The 23,910-nt window shown below is 48.5% G+C and overlaps 1 protein-coding gene across 2 annotated transcripts in view; it reads left to right on the top strand.

Moving 5' to 3' along the window:
- Positions 1 to 23,910, top strand: part of LOC119181259 (uncharacterized) — a 280,549-nt gene that overhangs the window by 101,912 nt on the left and 154,727 nt on the right. The window lies entirely within an intron of this gene.

Genomic DNA, 23,910 nt, shown 5'->3' with positions numbered 1-23,910 from the left:
AACCACCTACAAGTTTCACTTGTAAGTTGTTTATCGCAAATGACTTGTATGAAGTGCTCCTATGTAGAGCCTGTACACAAAGCGCGCACCATCAACCGATGGACTGTAGTCGATAACTTCTTAGGTTCAGAGTCACCACTGCGACACTTTTACAAAGAAGACTGTCACGTGATCACAACAACGGTCGCTTGCGCCGTATAGTTGTCCGCCGCCGCGTTCGCCGGTGTCTGTAACCGCTATCGCACGAAATAAAAAAAAGAAAGCTTGGTAAATGAAAAAAAAAACCACTAAGAATAGAATGGGCTCCAAACCCGGGTTTCTGTGTGCCAGCCCAGTATTTTACCACTGAGCTACGCCGGTGCTCGGAACTCCGTTGCAAACTGGGCTTAGGCAGGGAAAACAATCGCGTCACATATGAGTAATAAAGCGTTTTAGGACAATGAAGCAGCAACCAGGTGACGGGCAATGTAAATTGCGTAACGAGTGGGTCGTCAAATGCTCCTACCCATTGCAAAATATTTAGGCATATATTTTTTTTGTCATCTTCGTCAGCCACAGCATCCAAAATTGCTCGGAACTGCTTAAGTCTGTAGCGGCTACCGCGCTTCACTGAAGGATTCTCTGAAAAATTATGATTAATGGCGTAGTGGGTACCCTGCAAGCGTGCTTGTAGCAGTTACCCAAATTCTGTTTAAAAAACGCCCTTAACGACCGCCCTTCCGGCTTTCGCTGTGACCGCTCTCGCGTTGCGCAGGCCTGGCACTTTTTTTTTTTTTGCGAAGTTTGAGTGATGCGCAGGCTTTGTTTGCGTTACCGAAACGCACACCAGTAGGCATGTGTTACCGAAACGCACACCAGTAGGCCTGTGCACCCTGTACAGGCCTACTGGTAATCAACTTGCACTGCATGGGACGCAAACGCTTAAATGACAAACGCGCTTCCGTCTTTGACTTCATGCATGTTTGTCGTCTATTTATGGCCCGAAATACCCGTCCAAAACGGCTTGGGAAGGTGTCGACAGACGAGTTCACCATGCACGCTATATGCACCGCTTTATCCGCACGCCCATATTTGTGCACTTCGCAGTTCAGTGCTTGCATGGACTTACGCGACTTTCGCGGCGATGGTTATAAGGTGCACTTCAGTTAAGAAACTTCGCTGTAAGCGCGTGCTCTCAGGCGTCGCCAGTTATTTTATGCATGACTTCGTATAAGAAGTCATTAGCGTCGGAGCTGTATACCTCTCACGTGACCTCTTACGAAATCAGCAGTCTGCCCATGCATCAGCGCTCGTATCTCTCTTTACCTGCACTCTGCACTCCAATACGTGCGTATTGCATTTGCTAACTCTTGTGCATAGACTCTGTCACGTTTCACTAAAAAATAAAAAAAATCCACTTTCGGATAGAATCTGCACGGGCAGCAAACAGGTTTCTGAAAGCTGCACGGAGCGCGCGTCTTCGTCGTGTGTACGTGACTTCTTACGGATTTGCACATGTATATATACGACGGTGGCGCAGTGCTCGTGCAACGCACAACTTTCTCCGCATGCAGCACTCCTTCCTGCATCGCCCTTGATGCATTTTTTTTTCCGGAGCGTGTAATACTGCTCAAACAGCGTCTCGCTTCAGTGACCGCGCAGTGCGAAGCGATTTCGCGACTGCAGCCCTGTCTCCTGCAGCGCGTCGAGTGTACGCCATTAAGCCGCGCAGCCGGTTTAATGAATTGCTCGGCGGGGACTTTTTTTATAATAAACGTAGGCGCCTCTCTCGAGTCTGTGTAATGTATACGGGGAAACTTCCTCCAGCTTTCCATCTCTCTCTATCTCTCTCCTAGTGTGTCGGGGAAGAGAGCTCGTGTTTAGGCAAGGGTGGGATGTCGGCGGCATCCGGCGGCGGTGGCCGGACAGCATTCTTGCACTCGGGTAGAAACCAGGCACAGCACATTAAAGCATCACTTAGGAATAGTTACGCTCTGATGCCCAACTGAGTAATCCCTCCTCGCCGCCCCCCCCCCCCCCCCATTTTTTTTTGTTTTCATGGCAGGATCTTTACGTTCGCACGTGTCTCGTGAGTCGAGAAGTTTTCCAGATTGTGCGAGACCTGACGATACTTCTCGGGACTTGCTGTGATTTCGCAAGACTTTATCGGCGCCGTCGGAGTCAACACTAGTAATGCGAAGAAATAATAAGTTGGTTGTGTGTAATATGAAGCTCAAATAAATGTGTGTTGGAGACTGCGTACCACGTCGCTGACCTCAACGTACCACGACGTCATCAATGACGTCACATGATTACGTCATCGCGTGTCGTCGTCGAGTTGTCAAGTTCTTACAGATCACGGAGGCTGTGCGAAATGATATAAGGTTGCAGCATGCTATTCGGGACGGGGAGGGGGGCTGCAGAAATCAGTGCAACGGACTCGGATTGCATAAAGGACTGTTTGATTTTTGTTAACGTGTCTCACATCTTGTAAATGGCTAACACTGCTCTGCACGGGAGCTTGGGCCTTTTTAAAATTTTCTCAGTGTCGGCGCCGTCACTTGGCTGGCGTCTCCTATCATAGAACATTGTTTTTTTTTGGCGAAATGAGGATAATTTGCGGCTGTTTAAATACCCCTCGTACTACAGTTCAGCGCCTAAGGTGTTGCGGGTTCATTTCTTTCCCGTGAGCAAAAAAAAAAAGCTACTAATTCTATGCTACTAGTTAATGCTAATAATTAGATGCTATTAATTATAGCATGCGGCTCATTTCTTACCTCAGTTGTTACTGTATGATACGTGCTGTCTTGGGTCGCGGGACCGAATCGCGGCTGCGGCGGCTGCATTTCCGATGAAGGCGGAAATGTTGTAGGCCCGCGTGCTCAGATTTGGGTGCACGACAAAGAACCCCAGGTGATCGAAATTTCCGGAGCTCTGCACTACGGCGTCTCTCATAATCATGTGGTGGTTTTGGGACGTTAAACCCCACATATAAATCAATCAATCAATCAACGTACTGTCTTGAACGTATGCCGTATATGAGATGTGTTATTGTGGCATATTGCTGTTTATGACCTATCAGGTTTCAACTAAATAGGTTGTTTTTCACTGCATACGTTCTTTTTTTTTGCCCTGCACGATTATCTGCTCCAGCCACATCTTAAGTGGTCGTGGTCCTGATCAAGCCTGCGAAGAGGATTTTCGACACCGATCCTGAACACCTCAAATGAAGTGTGAGGATGAATAAAGTTTCAATGTTAGACATCCCTCCTCCTCCTCCCCCTCTCTCCCCGAAATATTGGTGCCTATTCTGAGGCCTGTAATGTATTGGATAGTTTAAGATAAGGTGTACAATAAATTTTCGCACATCACACAGCGTTGTGAGCACACACACGCACCCCCGAATCACGCTAATTTATCATCATCAGAGGTGTAAGGATAATGCCGCCCAAGCCCTTAGGCGCGGGCGCCTAGGGCTTGTTCTGAATCAACATCGCAGGACTTATTGAAAACTTCGCGAGATTCGTTGATATTACGCACTCTTTTTTCCGGATATACAGCCTTCGTTGCAGTATACAACGGCGAGCAACATGCACATTTTAACGTGATTTTCCGCGGGCAAAGGACGCGAATCGCTTGAAAATGCCGAAGTCTTCTAGCACCCCTCTGTCCGTCACATTTTTGTGACGCCAACTTTCCCACGTCCTCGAAACGCTGTATAAAGGACCTTGTGAGAACACTCGCTTGGTATATATATGAACGCGGCCGCTAAATAGAGTTTTAGTACTGCGGAATGGTGCTACGTACGCATCACGCAAGCGCCTTGCGTTACGTGGCGTCGTTTGCCACTAATCGGCTTTTACTACGCCGTAGTACCCGCGTACGTAACGAGCGTGAAGCGTGTTGCGTCATCTGGTAGATCAAAATAGAAGCACGTGTTGTTGACAGCCAATGTGAGCCAATCCAAGTGTTATAGCCAGATTGTGGCCATATTTTAAGCCACAGAGCCGGTTGGTGCTTGCCTTCGATGCCGCCATTTTGCAAAACAGTCTCGCGCTGTCGCGAACTTGTTCGAGAGCGGCGCGATCACCTCATACGTATACGCACGCACGCATCTCATGCGTGCGTACGTAGCGGCTGCGTTCGTAGCGGCTGCGTACGTAATGCGATACGTGCGCGTTGCGGTCTGCGCATGCGCACTACGCAGAACGTGGCGTCCTTACGTACGCAACGCCGCCACGTACGCAGCGTACGCAGTACTAAAACTCTCTAATCTGTCGCTCCTAACGCTAGACATTAATGCGAAGAAAGCCCTTCAATAACGCCGAAGTTGTAGCGTCGCTTGTTCTTAACTCCTCATTGTCGCCCGCCATTACGCGAGGAGACGCTCGCAATCGCACTTTAGACGGGCGTGTAAATGTCGCTCGCGTAAATTCACGTCTGTCGCTTTCCTCGAGCGCTCGGCTTTATAGCTGGAGCATGCGAGAGGCGTATAACCTGTTCCTAAATGTATTCGTGCCGTGGCTTGTAATTTTGAACCGTTAAGACTCCCAGCATGCGACGTTCAAATATAGTTCTCAAGCGCTTATAGCGCAATGCTATAGTAGCAGCCGTGCTTTTTTTACTCTCGCGTGACGAAGTTAGTCTAATGATGGCGCAGAACGCCTCTGTTCCTTCGCAATTTTTTGTTTGGTTGTTTGTAATTACGCGTGTAATTTCACGTGTTCGCATCTTGTGATCGTTTTAAGAACGAAACAGTGAACTCGTTACGTTTGTGTGAAAGCGCTCCCTTTGCTGCACGGTGTGTTTTCAGTGGCTGTTCGAGGTATCGTTCTTGTCTTTGTTTTTTTTTTTCGTTTGCTTCAGCCAACCGATTCATGCATTCTACGATTGAGGGACATGTGGGCATCAGTGTTGTTTGTTCTGGTCTGGAAAAACTTCATTTTGAAAGTCTGAAGGCGTGTGCCCTATAGCACACAAAGGGCCGCTCCCACAACGGGACAGTCAGGCCGAGACCTATGGTGCCGCATCGTGGGCCCTCTGGACAGCCACAAAGTTTTGTGGCCTGCATGATTTTCACCACGCCCGGTAAATTAATTAATACTTTGCCTACGTATGGTGGCCATCAGATGTCGTTCAGGTTGTCTTTTCCAACCTTTTTCGTCTTGGCTCAACACCTACACGTCTGTTTACAGGACCACCGTGACGCGAAAGTTGATATCCTCATATAAAATTTCGCATATACTAAATACATATACCACGTAAAAATTAACCAGTAAATATCGCCAGTTTGCCCATCATGTAACGTGTGCTGGACAACCTGTCGTTCACTTAATCTGCTTTTGCTGTCCTTTCACACGGTAAAAAGCAGCCTCAATCAGGCACCGGATTTTAATCACATGTTACTAGCCGGCCCTACGAATTATACCTGGCCCGTGAGCTAACGCTGCGTGTGCTTTTGTGTGTGTATGTGCGTGCGTGTTTGTGTGTGTGTGCTAGTGTGTGTGTGTGTGTGTGTGTGTGTGCTAGTGTGTGTGTGTGTGCTAGTGTGTGCGTTTGGGTGTGTGTTTTTGGGGGTGTGTGCTAGTGTGCGTGTGCGTGCGTGTGTGTGTGTGTGCGTGCGTGTGTGTGTGTGTGTGTGTGTGTGCGTGTGTGTTTGGGTGTGTGTGCTAGTGTGCGTGTGCTAGTGTGTGTGTGTGTGTGTGTGTACATGCGCGTGTGTGTACATGCGTGTATGTGTGCTAGTGTGTGTGTGTGTGTGTGTGTGTGTGTGTGTGCGTGCGTGTGTGTTTATGACATGCGCTGCGCGCATTTTATTTTTTTATCGTATAGTCACCTTTCTTGCACACTTCGTTGAAGCGAGACCATGGGACACGTAAGTGGAAGCGTGCTGTGGCATTTCAGCAGCTGGCGCTTTAATTTCACATCTCATTTTTGATTTTTCATTTTTCTCGGCTGTGAGCGAAAAGTGGAAATTGCTGCGTTAGTTTCAGCTGCGCGTTGTCATCTGTGTCGTCAACTTGACAAGCGCCGCGTATACGTAGAGCCATAAACGTCGAGAGAGGTTGCGTTATTCGCCTTACTGAGTTCGCCTATGATTGCGGTTCAGCTTCGGGGAACCGTTTACGATACGCGTCAGTGTACGTCATTGAGTGAGAGCTTCAAATTAAAAAAAAAAACTGAAGCATACGTTTTTATTTCGTTAAAGCGTTTTAAAAAGAGGAAAAGTGTAAGCTGCGAGGCGCTGCAGCTGACCGGAAGCTTAAAGGCTGAATACCTATACTTCCGGTTAACATTGATCCTTCTTGCGAACAACACATAATATTTAGTCAACATTGATTCAGCTAGCTGGACTTCATATTACTCTTCCATGAAACGTTCTCTCTTTCGCCTTCAGAGCTGGCGGAAATGAGTCCTCCAGTATTTGACTATTCGCGGGATCGAATCCCGGCTGCGGCGGCTGCATTTTCGATGGGGGCGGAAATGGTGTAGGCCCGTGTGCTCAGATTTGGGTGCACGTTAAAGAATATCCGGGTAGTCGAAATTTTCGGAGCCCTCCACTAGGGCGTCTCGTATAATAATGTGGTGGCTTTGGGAGGTTATAAACTTGACATATCAATCAATTAGTCTTTGACTCTTGGGTTGCAGCCGCACAAAGGCACACCGTACAGCACGGAATAATCGTAGACTATATAGTTTTATATGAATATTTCTGTGCTATTACGTCTACGATTGCTACATAGTTTGTGCATTTAAGGTTCTTGCTATTTTGTCGACAGTGTCTTTAGGCTCTGGGAGCAGCCCATTGGCAATCCCGCTGTGTAAAATAGTCCGTTTAATTTACTATTGCAACGTCAGTATATGCCAAACTTAATATTATCATTAAACGAATTCGCACGAACGCAATAATAACGGATGTTTGAGCTTCTTTTTCTGCGATGTTTTTAGATCAACAGAAAACACTAACGGCTCTGGCAATTAGGAGTTTGGCAAACTGCCACGAGGTGTCACTACCATCGCTGCTGCCGCTTGTGTGTGTCTACGTTTGCGGTAATCCATAAAGTACAATACCCGTTAAACGCTTGAATGTTTTGATATACAATAGCTGTGTGAATGAAAAAAAGCAATCGTCCTCTTTTTCTTCTCAGTCTTAGTATTGATACTCCCTCGCCTCCCTTCCGAACGTATCCTGCACCTAACGTTGTTTCGCGTGGCCTCCGGGATCAAAGGCATTGCAAGCTTTTTACAGGTCACCTGGGCTTGCATTGCCTCCGTGATCAGTCCGCCTTCGACCAAGTGACGATGACTCGTGATGACGTCATCGTGTGACGTCATGGCAACGTCACAAAATTTGGCGATCTGTGAAGTCATCATGTGGTGCTTTCTTGCATCATTCTTGTCGACGCCGACAGCTCTGAAGGTCAACTCTTGCGTTTGATGAACGACTGAAAGTTTTCGCTTTGATGAATTGATACAAGTACGCGCGTATGATTGCGACTGCATATTTCAGTGCTCTGCCAGCGCATTGGTATCTATGCCCATGGACAATGTACCTGTTTAAAGATGCGAAGGTATTGGGCGTTGCGACGTCTTCCTTTCCGTGCGGCTTGTAGAAAGGGAGACGTAAAGAGCGAGAGTGTGAAAGGAACGAACTTGACGGAGTTGTCGAGTCATGTGCATCAGAGCAGCGATGCTGAGCGACGATATACCTAAAGTTTACGACCGGTATCACGTCGCATCGCTTGGGAAGCAAGAAACGAAAGAAGACGGCCAGAATTCGAAAGTTGTGCGGCGGTACGCATTTGAACATTGCCGACCTTACGCTATATATCGTACGGTCGGCAATGTTCAAATGCGTACTTCGCCGTGCACCGTCTCGGCGAAGAAGAAAGAAATATGGTACGACCAGTGAAGAAGACCAGAGAAAAGCAAGTCAAGATAAGGTCCTATACAGGAAGAAGTACTGTCTGCAGGAAATTAGGAGAAGCTAGATGCAGAGAAAAGCCTGTACTCTTCCTCCGGGCTGGAGCTTGCATGCAGAAAGCGACGCCGCGATAAGCGCGCACCTGAAGCCGTGTGAGCCGGTTTCGTTCTGCATCTTTTTTTTTTCGCTTTAACCGAATTCATCGCTGACCGACTCGCATCGCCTTTATTGCATGTGGTCGACGTCGGTCGACGTCGCACGAAGTTAACAGAAGCGTGCGTGTGTGTGCTTGTGATACAAATCGGCCGCTTACATTATGGCCAGTGGTGCCTATATAGACGACGGCCAACCTCTGGCCTTGTCCCGTCTGGTCATCGACGACCGTTTTGCTCAGTGCTTGGAAAGATCGCGGAGTATATAGGCTCCATGTGGAGACCGTGGCCTCGGACGGCTGTTCGGTGCGTGTGATATAGGCTCTTCATCATTTTCTTAAGGAGCCCGCGGGAAGAAGGCTTCTGAAAGCGGGTCATGCGTCGCTGATGCCCTCTCACTGGCGGCGTTCAGTCGTGGCAAGGGTGTGTGTGTGTGTGCGCGTGTGTGCGTGTGTGTGTTTGTTCGTTTGTTTGTCCCCCAGAAAGAAAACCAAAGGAAAATAACACAGAGTTAGGCCGCACCGCGTTCAGGTATACAACGGGCTTAAGCTAATTAAGACGTAAAGGAATCATGAAAAGTTTCTCAACACGTTTCAGAAAAATTGTGTTAACAATATTCAGCCAGTACAGCGTCGTCATAAGGATGCTAAACGTTAGTTTAATAAAAGTAACGAACTAAGTTGTAAACGACAATTATCATCTACCTTCCCTAAATTAGGGTAGATGATGCTGTGTTGAGGCAGTCGTAAAGCAGTAAACATAGTGTCAATTTAGTGTAATTTATTGAGTTGTATTTGCTCCGAAGCAGACTTGGTGCCCCTAAAGATAAGCGTCCGAGGCGATCGAGGCCAAAGATGAGTCTTCTTCAGCTGATCAAAGAAAAATACATGACCTCATGATTGGTATCGTTCCAAAGTTCTACGGTCTTCGCAGTTATGGCGTCGATCTTCCTCTGATTGATCACGGAATCTCTCATTCGCCTTACTCGGCAGGCTTGTGTACAAAAGTATTGCAATTAGATCTTGCTCCTTTACGGTTTTGCTCTACATATGGTGTATATAGGCTGCTGGGGGCTCTCTTCAAGGCTTGATGTGATTGACGTGCGGCGCGTCGTAACCGTAGTCATTCCAAGGATGACAACACGGAATCCATCGGTCTTGTATAGTGTAGGTGTTCGCTGGTGCTCTGTCGTTACTATCCGTAATTTTCGTCGTCATAATTCAAACCTCTCTCTCTACACCACTTGCCCTTCGCCAACTTGAAGCGAGAGGTTGAAAAGTTGATTCAGGCTGACCGCCCGGCTCGTCTACCGTAAAAAATCTTTGTTGGCTAGCCAACAAAGCAAGACATGAAATAAAGTACGTGGTATGTTGTTCACGTGTGTAAAGTCCCAAGCACAGGGGTTTCTTCGAAGAAGTTAGCACTGCGGTGGTTTTGCGGTAAACCTAGTTTGGTGAGTGCTACCAGCTTGACGGAAACGCAAGTCCGTTCGTTTCTGGGGTCGCGGGTGTCGATTTTAATCGATCGTTCCTCTATATACGATTGCCCCGATGAATCTCCTTGAGAAAAAAAAAAAAACACGCCGTTCGTATTTGTATAACGAGCTAGACTGAGCGTTCGTCTTTCTTTCCCATGCGTTGCGCGCGCGGTCCCTCAGTTACCGGCTTCGTTTAACGTGAAACCTGTTTGGCCTCCACACTTGTGTGGTGTGACTGATAGTGTATGATTTACAAACATGCCTAGTAGGTATGGCAACTTAAAAAAGAAAACAAGTCTGCGCCCGGTGTCGTGGATGTGTGCAGAAAGCGGTACGTGTCAGACTTAGCCCCAGTTCGCTACCCTCCATAGAGAAAGGGGGTGAGGAGAGCAGAGAGATTGTGGTTATGAAAAGGGAAAAGAAGAGAAGTGAGCCCTGTAACTGTCTGCATCTGGTGTGACACCTCAACAGTAGCTCACGAGGGATGGGGGTAAAGAGAGATTAAAAGGATAGGAGTAAAGGTATATATATAGAAAGAAATGCTCAGGGACAGCGAGCGACGGCAGAAGAGAGATGGGAAAGATAAAACACGGTCACAGGAGTCCGAGGACGGGGCACCACTGGCGAGAGCTCTTGTCGGCGACAGGAGGCGGCGCAGGACCAACCCAGTCGGCCAGAGCTGCGCTGTCGTCGGAGATCGCGAGAGCGCAACCGGTCGGCACGGAATCCAGCGAGCGAAAAGAAAGACCGCCGACGTTGTATATATCGACGACACAGACTGCTCCTCGGCCCAGCAGGGTTCGCGGGGCTTGATTGCTAACCCGCAGGTCGCGGCTTCAGCCTCGGCCGCGGCGGTGCCGTTTCCATGGAAACGAAATGCTAAGGGCCTGCCTATTGTGCTGTGCCAGTGCTCGTTAGAGAACACGAGGTGGTCAAAATTATCGGAGCCCAATATGGTGTCTTTTATAATCGTGACCTACACTATACAAGACCGATAGATTCCGTGTTGTCAGCCTTGGAATGACCACGGTTACGTCGCGCCGAACGTCAATCACATCAAGCCTTGAAGAGAATCCGCAGCAGCCTATACACCATATGTAGAGCAAAACAGTAAAGGAGCAAGATCTAATCGATATACTTTTGTACACAAGCCTGCCGAGTAAGGCGAATGAGAGGTTCCGTGATCAATCAGAGGAAGATCGATGCCGCAACTGCGAAGACCGTAGAACTTGGGAACGATAACAATCATGAGGCCATGTATTTTTCTTTGATCAGCTGAAGATTCCTCTTTGGCCTCGTTCGCCTCGGATGCTAATCTTTAGGGGCACCAAGTCTGCTTCGGAGCAAATACAATGCAATAAATTACACTAAATTGACACTTGTATTCAATGTATTTTTGGAAAATAAAACTCCGTATCTTATTGCTATGTCCATGTCGCCTGAGAACCATTCTCCACCACACAATACAATCTTCATCTAGCTCGCGTGATTTCCTTGCGTTATCAGCCCGGTCCCGGTACTTCCCGTTCAGGCACAGCATTCGCGCTGTCTGCGTGACAGAGCATTTTCGACAGGAAAGTCGCGAGAACCCGGCTTTCAAGAAATGCGAGCTAGCCAGCTGTGATTACAGCAATTGCGTGGCAGAAATGATCTCTAAAATACTAGATTTTATGGGCCGAAGCCACTTATGATCGCGCAGTGCCTGTCAACCGCCGTCCGGCGTCTACAGCAGATGTAGCACAGTTGCTTGTGAACAAAGCGAAACGTGTGTGGTGAACAAGAAAGTTATTCGAAGGGCTCTTAACGAGAACAAACAATATAAAAATTAGGCAGATCCCACGCAACGTGGGAATCGATGTTATGCGAAGCATGCGGAGGGAAGGCAACTTCGATGCATTTTTTTTTATTCAGCGAAACGTTACGAAACGACGCTAAATATGTGTACAAATGTTGTAAACGCTGAGGCATGTGTTAAACGGTTACATTTTGACTGTTGCGTAACGATGCTAACAGCAACTCAGATATCCGCAACAGCAGAAGTGGTAGGAACAGCAGAATCTAGGAGGCTATGGCCCTGGACACTGCTAAACAAATGAGCTTCAGTGGAAGGCGCTTCACTAAAATTGTCGTTGACCCGACGTGACGGCTGTACGATAGGAGTACGTATGTACTGTTGATAAAATTAGATAGCCAGCACTGGCAACTACAATTGGCGTTTCCCTTAACATTACAGTCTACTTGAAAAGCAGTTCCGAGACCTGACGTGGCTCTGTGGTATAGAATACTTGATTGCCATGGTGAATGCTGGGGTTCGATTCCTGCTGGCACCATGATATTTAAGGTCCATTGGATTCACCGTGCACTTCCAGAACTATAGTTCACGGTGGTGCCGTCTGGGTTTGTTCTTCGTTCGGGTGACGTTTCAGCAAGTGCAGCAGCGACGAGACGCGCAAACGAATACGAGAGTGAAGATGCGAATACGAGAGTGAATACGAGAGTGAAGAGTGCACGCCGGAAGCTGCTCGTCGGCTGTTCTTGAAGTTTGTAGAGACTGTGCTTCGTAAGAGATGGCGCCGCTTACGTTGTTTGGCATGTGTCTGCCGGAAAATCTTCACTGTCTTACTTGGTGCACGTCGCTAAAACTGACACGAATGCAATTGGCTGTGTCAACTCCTGCTGCTGCAGCCACCTCGTGCTGCACGGACTCGGCAGTATACCTCACGAGCAGGTGCAGAGAATTCGTGAACTGGCCTTGCACGACAGCTGCACTTTTTTTTCGAAACGAATACTTCTGGTGCCGCTGCTGCCATGTTGAACTCGTGAAACGAATGCCAAAGTGCGGGGCCTCCGTGAACCGGTTCACGAAGTGCAGGTGAAACGAATGGACCTTTGTTCTGTGCGTCCGTTGGATCAAAGCCGCCGATGCCAGCTTTTGGGGGGCCACGCTCCTTTGGACAGACCTAGTTAGCGTCATCATCACGCCCCGCAAAACCCACACCTTAACTTGGCACCTGCACAACAGCAGCAACAACAACAACAACAACAACAACAACAACAACAACAACAACAACAACAACAACAACAACAACAACAACAGCAAAAACGACAACTGCAAAAACGACGACGACGACGAACTTCCGCTAAAGAGAATCATTTGTAGATGCACCGCAGAGAAACCCGGGGAGACGCAAATCGCGCAGTGGTGGACCGGTGTTTCCTACTGGAACATTCCAATCGCTGCTAATGGGTAATGAGAGACAGAGCACTGGACACAGAGACCCGCAGTCGAAAGATGTATTTCCTCTTTCTTTTTTTTTATTGAAACAAAATAAATGGAGTTGTCGCCATTCGTCGGCAAAGGCTACCCTTTCTCACTTGGTTGTTAGGATTTAAAAAAAAAAGTAGCAAAGAAAAAAAAACATATACGCATGTGTAACGTACAACATCTAGGAAGTTCTAAAGTTCTTGTTTTGACGCAGCATACACGTGTAGATTTTCGATCTGTTACCTCAATACTCATTACAGTTATTGTTCTTGGAACAATAGGAAGAAAGGTTGGGGCACTCTTATCTCGTTGTCATCTATGCTTATGGTCTTGGGTATTGTAGTTTCGCTAAAGAGAACGTTGCCTGTGGGTTCAGCGAGTAGAGTTCCTGTCGGAGCCGCTGTCCTTTTCTCCGCTTGCGGTGTTGTACAGATCGCGTAGGCGACGCCGCAGTTAAAGTCATGTCCGGACATCAACAGAACCTAACACACTGCACCTCTGCGGCTTGCTCTTCGAAGGACAATGAATGGCCGTGCGTGTATGTTGGAACGGGTTTTCCGCGCTGTACAAGTGAACGTGACCGATGACGTAACTGAAAGGAACATTGTTTAGGTGGGTGGGGGTGTCGATGGGCCCAATACAATAAGAGGTTAAAGGTCAACGGGGGTTGCCTCGCGTTTTATCTCGCGGTTTCTGTGTAGCGGAAAGCGTTAAAGTCCTTTGCTTGAACGCGCTCTGGAGGTGTTTGAAGTTTATTCATCCTTTTGTTTGAATCCTTTTGTTTGAACGAGGCATCGCGACCATTGCTACGACTTGGCGTCAAACTTGCAGCTCCGGGCCACCGAGTCTATCTCTTTGCTCATGCAATTACGCGTGCCTCTAATGTGTGGCACATGAACATTGCATTTTTTTCGTATCGGGGTGCTCATTTTCAGGATTATTTTATTTATTTGTTTATATTTACATACGGCCCGTCCCAATGGGGACTATTGCAAAAGGGCAAACGAAATACACAAGAAATACATATACAATCAAATATACAATGGATACACTTGCAGTTACATGCGAAAATGCGCGACTGCAGATATGCTATGATAATACATGAATAGTACGAAAGCACAACCTATGTCTGGCAGATGTACACGAAAATATTATACTACGTAATCCACTGATAACACTGACATATTGAAAAAGTAACCAAGAAGTGTACAAGCGAGAAAAGAAGCATAGAAAAACGTCATTTCAGCTATGAGTGTCACGAATGTGGTTTTCAAGTAAAATTGCATGTATGTATGCATATGTATGCATACATTGCATGTATGTATGCAAAGAAATAAATGCATGTATGCATGCATATGTATGCATATATGTATGTTAATGTATGCATATATGTATCTTGTATGTATATATGTAGGTGCTAGCATTCGAGAAGCAATCATGCGACATCGTAGCATCATTTTCATCGGGCAACGACGGTTTTCTACTATAGTGTGCAGTGTAATACAATTTTTCTTACAATTTTTCTTAGTTTACGTGACTTTGGTTAAATGGGAGGGACGCGTAATGGCCGAGATGACGTCGTGTCACAATGATGACGTCGCGTCATATTTAATGCCAACATGAGCATTGGATCTATAAATCTTACAGTCCTGATTATGCGCATACAGCCGTGCAAATAGAGTAACCATAGGTAGCCGAGTTGATGTGTTATTGAGTAGCCATCTTTATTGATATGCCACTTTATTATTATGTATCTTTATTGATATAAATATGTCACTTTTATGCGATCTTTCTCCCCTGTTTATCGGTATTTGAAACTAAGTACTGTATTGAAATGGAAACTAGCGAAATAAACCAAAAGTAATCTTGCGAGGTGGTGCGCGATGTCAAAAAGGGGTGGTTCCACCAAAGTTCGAAAATAACAGTAATACCACTTGCAAGTTTCCTCTGTGTGCAAGGACACTCCACACTAACAGTCGGACACAGCAGACGTTTGGAAAATATATTTTGATTCACTTCGTGAATGTACCTAAATTCTCATTCTTTGTACCTAAATTCTCATTCTTTCGATCAAGACCCATCACTATAGCGCGCCAACACTTACCTAGTTTTATAGGAAGTGGAACGAAAGTTGTAGTGACGTCACATCTGATCCGTAGTGACGTGAGCGGCCTCAGGACCTGTGTGCGAGAGCAGATCGCACGACGTGCGTCACAGCCTTGGTTGGTCACGTGACCATGCCTACTACGCATCTACGCCGCTGCCCAACTTGGCGTCTAGAAACCGAAACCGAAAGTTGCCCACGTAAGTTAGGTGAATATTAAGATATTTAGCGAGAACACGTGAACCTTGGTGCGTGTATCATGATTCCTAGGACTACAAGAAACGCTTGAACCCCGCCGCGGTGGTCTAGTTGTTAAGGTGCTCGGCTGCTGACCCGCAGGTCGCGGGATTGAATCCCGGCTGTGGCGGCTGCATTTCAGATGGAGGCGGAAGTGTTGTAGGCCCGTGTGCTCAGATTTGGGTGCACGTTAAAGAACCCCGGGTGGTCGAAATTTCTGGAGCCCTCCACTATGGCGTCTCTCATAATCGTACGGTGGTTTTGGGACGTTAAACCCCACATATCACTCAATCAAGAAACGCTTGCAGTGAAGAATGCGCAAGCCATAAATTTGGTGGAACCGCCCATTCAGAATTAATTTTTTCGCGCAGATTACCGAATACACCCGTGTGCGTAGTAGCAAACTGCCTGCGAGGCCTCCCTTCTCGAAGTTTTTCTTAGCTAGGAAGTATTCTTCTCGAACACGACCGATGCGATCAGTGTGTGGTTACGAAGTCTCGCATTTCGAGTCCAACGGGCTCTGCTGATGCTGTACCGCAGGCGAATCGAATCCGAAAAAAAAAATTGCCCGCAGCTTCCCTCGGGGGAACACTGAGGAGGATGCGGACCATATAATTGGTTAACGGGGTGTTAAAGTGCGACTTACTTGGGTCGATGGCTAAATTGGTTAACGTGGTTGTGAAATGGGGTGTTAAATTGCGACTTACTTGGGTCGATGGCTAAATTGGTTAACGTGGTTGTAGGAGGGGGTGTTAAATGAGTGAACACGTACACACGTATGCGAAAGGGCGGCGCTGGTCGAAGGGACGTCGATCATTGTGTTTGTGCATTCGTTGGAATTCATTTCACCGCGACCTTGGACGTCGACGCGCCGTACAAACCAACCGACGAGCGGCAACTGAGCGAGCGAGCGCCGACCTTGAGTATATATACAGCACGACGGCGCATGCACTGTCAGCTGTTGAATGTTCTCGAAGCGCGACGCCACATGCGCGTCCACTGGAGAATCAGGAGAATTGTAGATGTCGAACGCGGTGTGTAGAGGAGGAAGGGTGCACAGATGGTGGAGGAGTGAAGCGCGCGCGGTGTGTAGAGGAGGAAGGGATGCACAGATGGTGGAAGAGTGGGCGACGGCGCCACGGCGCATGCGCGCGCGTCAGCTGTCGAATGTTCGAGAAGCGGTGCGGACGGCGCACTACAAGGCGCGAGTATAAGATGCTCCGCATCTAAAAAAAAAAAAAAAACAGAGTTTGCGCAAAGCCTCGCGCTCGAGCAAGCCAACAAGCAAGCCTCATGCAGCGAACTATCGAGAGAGCAAAACAAGCTGCGGCTGGCAAAGTGGGCTTTAGCTGCGGATCGTGTGTGTGTGCTGTCAGAAAAACTCGGCATACCATTACTCAGCGCGGCGTCGTCTCGCTTGGGTACTGTGGGGCTGTGCTTATTTTAAAAGATGAGGAAAGAACAAAAAAAAAAAAAAAAGGGAACGTTCGTTTGCTCCCTTCTTACTGGACCTTGCACGCCGGGGCTCTTTGGAGCGAGCGTCTTCGTGTATAAAGCGTCGCGAAAATGTATGTGTAGTCTACGCGCATTATGCATTGGATGCCGATTACGTGTCGTGGACGTTCGGCGTATTCAAGTCAAGATGTGGCTATTATTAGCCTTACGAGGAAGAAACCTTACGCAAGCGCTGCGTTATGGAGGCCCGTGTAGGTTAGCCGCCTGCATCGTACGCGTCGAGCTAGTGGCCGTCTCGAATAGCGGTGGACATGGTGCGATTCCCTTGTACTAACTGCGATGACGGGGCTGGAGCTGTGATGCGACTTGTATGATGACAGGGGGGGGGGGGGGGGTCTTTAGGATCATGAATAAGAGGTAGACTTGGTGCTATATTTATAGGAAAGGTGTGATTCGATGTTCTAGCTGCGGTCATAATTGGTTGTTGTTGGAAATATGCATGTATGTGAAAGCCAGACTCAATATTAGGCCTGCAGAGTACATTTAAGCTAGAAGGATGGAATGTAACCAGATTTGTTTTGTTTTTGAAGAGGTGGCATCGAGGGTTTTAACAAGCTTTGTAGCTTTATACATGCTTTTGCGTATATATATATATATATATATATATATATATATATATATATATATATATATATATATATATATATATACGATGAGCTTCTTGACTTTGCGTGTTACAACTGATCAACGGGCGCTAGGAATTGCCGGAGCAATGCTATATATTCTTGCAGCAGCTGACAAAAGCCTTGGAACATAGGCTTAGCCAGGGAGAAGAGGGAGGTTCAATCCCCCCACCTAAATTCATATATATATATATATATATATATATATATATATATATATATATATATATATATATATATATATATATATATATATATATATATATATAATGTGTGTGTGTGTGTGTGTGTGTGTATGGGGGGGGGGACTGCGCGCTTCGGCGGCTGCTGGCGCAGCGCGTTCTAGTGGGAACGAGAGCAACCACAGTCTCTTTTCGCGTCATCTTGCGGCGAGCAAAACAACCATTCGTTGCTGATATGGAACCAGCGGCAAGGCTGCGACCCCCTCCCCCTTTAAGGCGATTACGCCTTAAAGCCAGTAATCGCCTCGAAGGGGAGGGTTTGCAATCTTGCCGTTCTATATCAGGAATGAATGGTTGTTTTGCTCGCCGCGAGATGGCGCGAAAAGAGACTGTGGTTGCTCTCGTTCCCACTAGAACGCGCTGCGCCAGCAGCCGACGCGCTCGCGTGTTCCCTTTCATGAAAATTGACACTGTACATCGATCTGCACAGCCATCATTACATCTGTCCCCTTGCGAATGCGATGAACGGTGACACCACCGTTGAGTGCGTTGTACTTTGCGTGCTGTTGTGACCGGCGCCAGAGCGGAAGAGGGAGCGGCGCTCCTTTAATCTTCAAACAAGTAACCGAACGACCGGCTGCCTACTGTTAGGACCGGCGCCAGGTCTGACAATGGATCGGCGTTCCTTTTGATGTTCCTTTTTAGTCGCCAAACGGGTTGGCGGCCTGTGTCCGCCATGTATTGTTCCCCCCTGGCCGGAGGGTGCGGCGTCTTGCCGCCACGACACCGTGAGCAGTTCGGGAGACCACAAGTGCCGCTTCTTCTTTGGAATATGACGGCGGCGGCGGCGGCCGGAAATCGTCCCGCTAATTGAACGAGTCGTTCGGCGACCATTTGAAGCTTGTTTACGGCGGCCCTTTCGATGGATGCAGTCATCAACTTCAGACCCCTCGCCCAGCGACACCCCTTGACGAGGAGGAGCCACGTTCGTGCCACATGGCCGTGCAGTGACCACGCTTCAATTTTGAACGTTCACGTGGACCGTGCGTGCTCGTCACCCTCGCGGGTAATGTGTGATCCGTGGTTGGACGGTGCCCTCTGTACGCGGTCCCCGATCTAGGGATCTGGGGAGGACAGACCCTTTATAATGAGCCCCACGGCTCATTCGTGTGTGCTTTTTTTCGAGAGCAGAACCATGTAGAACCAAGCACCATGTAGCGCTATGTTAGGAGACATGTAGAGGCCTGCCACGTTTGAGAGCTCACCGTGTAGGGAGTTCGCAATGTACATATTGTAAATAAACCCTCTTCAAGTCTCTCTTCCTCCTGCCTCGACAACTTCATCCCGGACCTCCGGTGTCTGGAAACCCCGGTCGCAACAACTGGTTGGCAGCGGTGGGATACGAGTCTGCGACGGAGAGCGACATGTACCGGAGGCCAGCCGAAAGCCCTGGAACTCGGCGGGATCGAAGCAGCGTACCACCACCGCACGTAATGGGGTGAGTGCCTGGCTTTGTGCTTGAGATATATCGAGTCTTTTAGCCTAAATTCGTTAAAAGATAGATATAACCAACAACTGCCTGGCCACTGTGGTTGTTATCTCAGCACAAGGCAGCACTGGATGATTATCTGAGCAAGTACGCTAAAGCAGGAAAGCTTAGATGATTCAATAGGAACAAGGGGTAATGTTTCAAAATTTCTAAGGGTACGTTGCGGGTTAAATTTTAGGATGTTGTAAAAAGCAGGAGTGAAAAATTAACAAGAAAAAGTAGAGAGGGATGTTGGCCACGTAGTGCTACTTGGGTGCTTAAGCTTGTGGTCTCCGCTGTGAGATTTGCCAGGCTTCAATTTCTCTAGACCCAGAATTGAAGCGCTGGTGGGTTTGTGTTTTGTCACAGCTGAGCCAAAGCAAAGTAGTCGCCATGGATCTTACGAGATTGACGAGAGAGAACCTGCTGAACCTGTGTTGGGATCTGGAGCTAGATTTTAATGATGATATGCCTGCTTCTAAACTCCGCGAAGTGATTCTCGAAAGCAATAGTGACAATGAGGAAATCGAGCACTTCGGGAATATGTACTTATTGGACCAGAAGGAGGAAGTACAAAGGGCGCAAAGAAAGGAAAGATGGCGCCAGGAGGAATTGGAAGCTGAGCGCAGGCATGAAGAACATATAAAAAGGATGCAGGAATTAGATGAAGAGATAGAAAGGCTTAATTGTGAATTGGTGGCATTGCAGCAGAGTGGTCAATCCATAGATGTAGCGCACGAACGGTGCGATGTAGCGGCGGTGCCGTTTAAGACCGAAGCGAAGGCTACAGGTCAGACATCTGTAGATGTAGCGCACGAACGGTGCGATGTAGCGGCGGTGCCGTTTAAGACCGAAGCGAAGGCTACAGGTCAGACATCTGTAGATGAAGTGCACGAACGGTGCGACGTAGCGGCGGTGCCGATTAAGGCCGAAGAGAGGGCTACAGGTCAGAAATTTGCAGATGTACCGCACGAACGGTGCGTTTCAGCAGCGGTGCCGTTTAGGGCCGAAGAGAGTGCTGCGGGTCTGATATCTGTAGATATAGCGGCGGTGCCGTTTGAGGCCAAAGAGAAGGCTAGTGCCTGTAAGGGAATGGAACAGGTTTTAACCCATTCTGAGGGAAAAGAGCTCGCGGTCACAGCAGGGTGTGGGGGTTCCGTGGTGGGGGAAACGAAGTTAAGATTAACAGAGTGTTCCATCGAACCTTGCAGCCCTGTAGACCATGTTGATGAGCGTCAGAGGCGGACGAAAGGCTCCAGGTTTGGCACCAAGGAATGTGCCAAACGGAGAAAGCGTCCGAAAAACAGAAGCGCGGCAAGGCTCGCGATCAGCGCGGCGCGTTTGACGAGGACCTTCAAACGGCGTGGCGGATTTGCGAGAAAAGGCCCGTTGTCTTCTCTGACTGGCTTAAATCGCAGGCGTCTGAGCGGCCGGAGAGTAAGGAACAGAAGTGCGCAATCTACGCGGCCGCGGTCTTACGATGAACTGATAGGCAATCATCAGGACTGGGCGCGCGAGATGGCGGAGGAGCATATCGGTGATGAAGAACGTCAGAGTAGGACGAAAGGCTCCCAGGTCCGCACAAAGAAGCGTGCACAGGGGAGAAAGCGTCCGAAGGGCAACAATAAGGCAAAGCTCGAGATGAGCACAACGCGTTTGAGTAAGGGTTTCAAACGGCGTGGTAAAATCACGGGAAAAGTGCCGTTGTCATCTCTGACGGGTCTGTATCGTGTGCGTCCGAACCGCCGGAAAAGAAAAGCGCATCGTACGCGGCAGTGTTTGAAGGATAGATTGCTAGGCAATTATCCAGACAGTCCGCGCGAAAAATCAGATGAGCATGTGGGTGCTGGTGAGCATCAGAGATGGGCGAAAGGCTCCGTAGACGGCACCAAGAGACGTGCAAAACGGAGAAAGCGCCGTAAAAACAGGCAGGCAAAAATCGCGACGCGTTTGAGGAATGTATTCAAATGGCGGAGCGAAATTTCAAGAAAGTTGCCGTATCGCAAGCGTCCAAGCGGCCAGAGAACAAAGAAAAGAGAAGCGCATGGTGTGCGTAAGTGGTCGAAGGGCAAGAGACCCTTCCGTTGTTCTCGCGGTGCATTGGACGGGGTGCGGGGCAAAAGAGTCGGTGGTTTTCGAGAGGCAGGAAGCGACAGCAAGTCGGCTTCGAGGAACGTCGCGGGGTTCGGTAGCAGGGCGATTGACGCGTGTTGTAGACCCCGTTTCTCGAGAAAATCGTTCCGGGCGCGACCACCGCGAGTTCGACTCAGAGTTGTTGCGAACAGCTGTTAGCCTCTCGGAAAGCGTCGACTCGGGACTGTTGAAAGGAACATTTTGTTTGTTTTTGTGATTTTGTAAATAACTCGTTTGTACCTTGTTTTCGTTAGCGCTCTATCATTTTGGTAGCCTATATACGTTGTATAGATCTATTGGAAGGATAGTGACACGCATTAGAGCGTACAGAATTAGGCGTTTGTCATCGGCACCGGAGTTGGTTTGTATGCGTCCGAGCCGCCGGACAAAACGAAAAAAAAAAAAAAAGCACGTTGGGTAGAAAGGCAGACCCTTTCGTCGCTCTATCGACGGCATGTTTGTCGTCGCTCTATCGACGGCATGTTTGATGGACTGCGGGAGTGCGAGGTACTCAGCGAGAGTAAGAACGCAGGTTGTCAGCGCAGAGCTTTGCGGGGGTCGGAGGCGAAGCGAATGGGTTTTGCCATTGTTCCATTTCCCGTTCGCCTAGAAAGACCCACAGGACGCGACACCGCGCGTTAGTCCCAAAAAGGAGTAGATATCCGTGAGCTTTTGACGATGGTCATTAGTGGATTTATTTTGTTTTGAAATTTGCTTTTGACTGTTTAAGTTGTTTTGGATTTTAATGTGTTTTTTAAGAAACTCGTCTACCAAATAGTGTTTAGGTAACACAATTTTGGTTTTGTTCATTTCTTGGGCGTTGTACGTTTAGCTAAGGTAAGCGTTGTGCGATTGCATAAACGACACGCATAGGAGCCTGCGTCATGGTAGATACGTGTAAATGAGCAGGAGCAACGTTATGAACTAATTATGACTGAGCGTAGAGACGCAAAGTTATTGCTTGCGAGATTTTTCAGGATTCATGCGAAACTTTTTTTTTTGTTGTTCATTTAATGTTTTGTTCGCATGTGTCCGGTGTGTAAGAAAAGCTAGCTCGTGAGTTTATATGTATGCTTTGTGAAAGTGGCAACAGCAAGGGAACGGTTAGGTGGTATCTCATCCAGGCAGGAGCACTGTGATGTGCGTTTGCGGATATATAATAAAGATGTTCCTAATGCAGGTGCAGCACGGCAGTTATGCTTTCGTCTTCTCAAAAGGAATTGACGACTGGCTTTGGCGGCACTAAATTTCGGGAACTAAAAGATAGCGTGAAGTAAAATGCTTTATTTTATGAGTATGATACCTGGTGGGTTACGGCGGATTGCTCACGCAAGCACTCGGGTATGCCACGGTGAGCGCATCACTTGACAGTTAGTTTTCTTGAAAGCAGTTTGATGGGAAGATTATTATCGGATCGGGATTAGGAGTTTTGGTGAAACCTCAGAGAAACGTCCCGATTGCTGCTTTGTGTTTGGTAATACCGCTTAAGTAAGGTTGCTTTTGGATAATTTGTCGGACTCGACGTGTCTCAGTGCGGGCAGGGTGCTCTCCCGTGCCTGTGGTGGTGTGTATGAATGCTTTTCCCAGAGGGGAGCCACAAGGAGCGAGAGGGAAAGAGTCCTTGGCTGAGCGTCATCAGCAGTGGCCTGGAAGACAGCACTACACAGCGACACTTCGGGCAACCTGTGCAGCTGGTCACCCTCAGGTCGCTTCTCCCGCCGGCGGACGAGCTGTTGTGACCGGCGCCAGAGCGGAAGAGGGAGCGGCGCTCCTTTAATCTTCAAACAAGTAACCGAACGACCGGCTGCCTACTGTTAGGACCGGCGCCAGGTCTGACAATGGATCGGCGTTCCTTTTGATGTTCCTTTTTAGTCGCCAAACGGGTTGGCGGCCTGTGTCCGCCATGTATTGTTCCCCCCTGGCCGGAGGGTGCGGCGTCTTGCCGCCACGACACCGTGAGCAGTTCGGGAGACCACAAGTGCCGCTTCTTCTTTGGAATATGACGGCGGCGGCGGCGGCCGGAAATCGTCCCGCTAATTGAACGAGTCGTTCGGCGACCATTTGAAGCTTGTTTACGGCGGCCCTTTCGATGGATGCAGTCATCAACTTCAGACCCCTCGCCCAGCGACACCCCTTGACGAGGAGGAGCCACGTTCGTGCCACATGGCCGTGCAGTGACCACGCTTCAATTTTGAACGTTCACGTGGACCGTGCGTGCTCGTCACCCTCGCGGGTAATGTGTGATCCGTGGTTGGACGGTGCCCTCTGTACGCGGTCCCCGATCTAGGGATCTGGGGAGGACAGACCCTTTATAATGAGCCCCACGGCTCATTCGTGTGTGCTTTTTTTCGAGAGCAGAACCATGTAGAACCAAGCACCATGTAGCGCTATGTTAGGAGACATGTAGAGGCCTGCCACGTTTGAGAGCTCACCGTGTAGGGAGTTCGCAATGTACATATTGTAAATAAACCCTCTTCAAGTCTCTCTTCCTCCTGCCTCGACAACTTCATCCCGGACCTCCGGTGTCTGGAAACCCCGGTCGCAACAGTGCTAGTATATGTTGTGGCAAATTCGTATGTCTCTAACGCGCGCTAATGTCCTTCTCTTGTTGGCATCCTTCGTGCTCGCTTTTTTTCGTTGAAACGGGGCGGATCCCCCGTACGACGTCTTCGAGGGCGTCGAAAGGCGAGACGCTCGCGAGCCTGGCGAGGGCCACTTGCATGCACGGCCGTGAATGTCGCGCGAACCGGAAAGACTTGTCGTATCGCGAACGTGCTCCTCATGCCGTCAC

This window comes from Rhipicephalus microplus, chromosome 10 (assembly GCF_043290135.1).
Source record: "Rhipicephalus microplus isolate Deutch F79 chromosome 10, USDA_Rmic, whole genome shotgun sequence".
Taxonomy (NCBI): Eukaryota; Metazoa; Arthropoda; class Arachnida; order Ixodida; family Ixodidae; genus Rhipicephalus; species Rhipicephalus microplus.
This window is presented reverse-complemented; position numbering and strand designations above follow the sequence as displayed.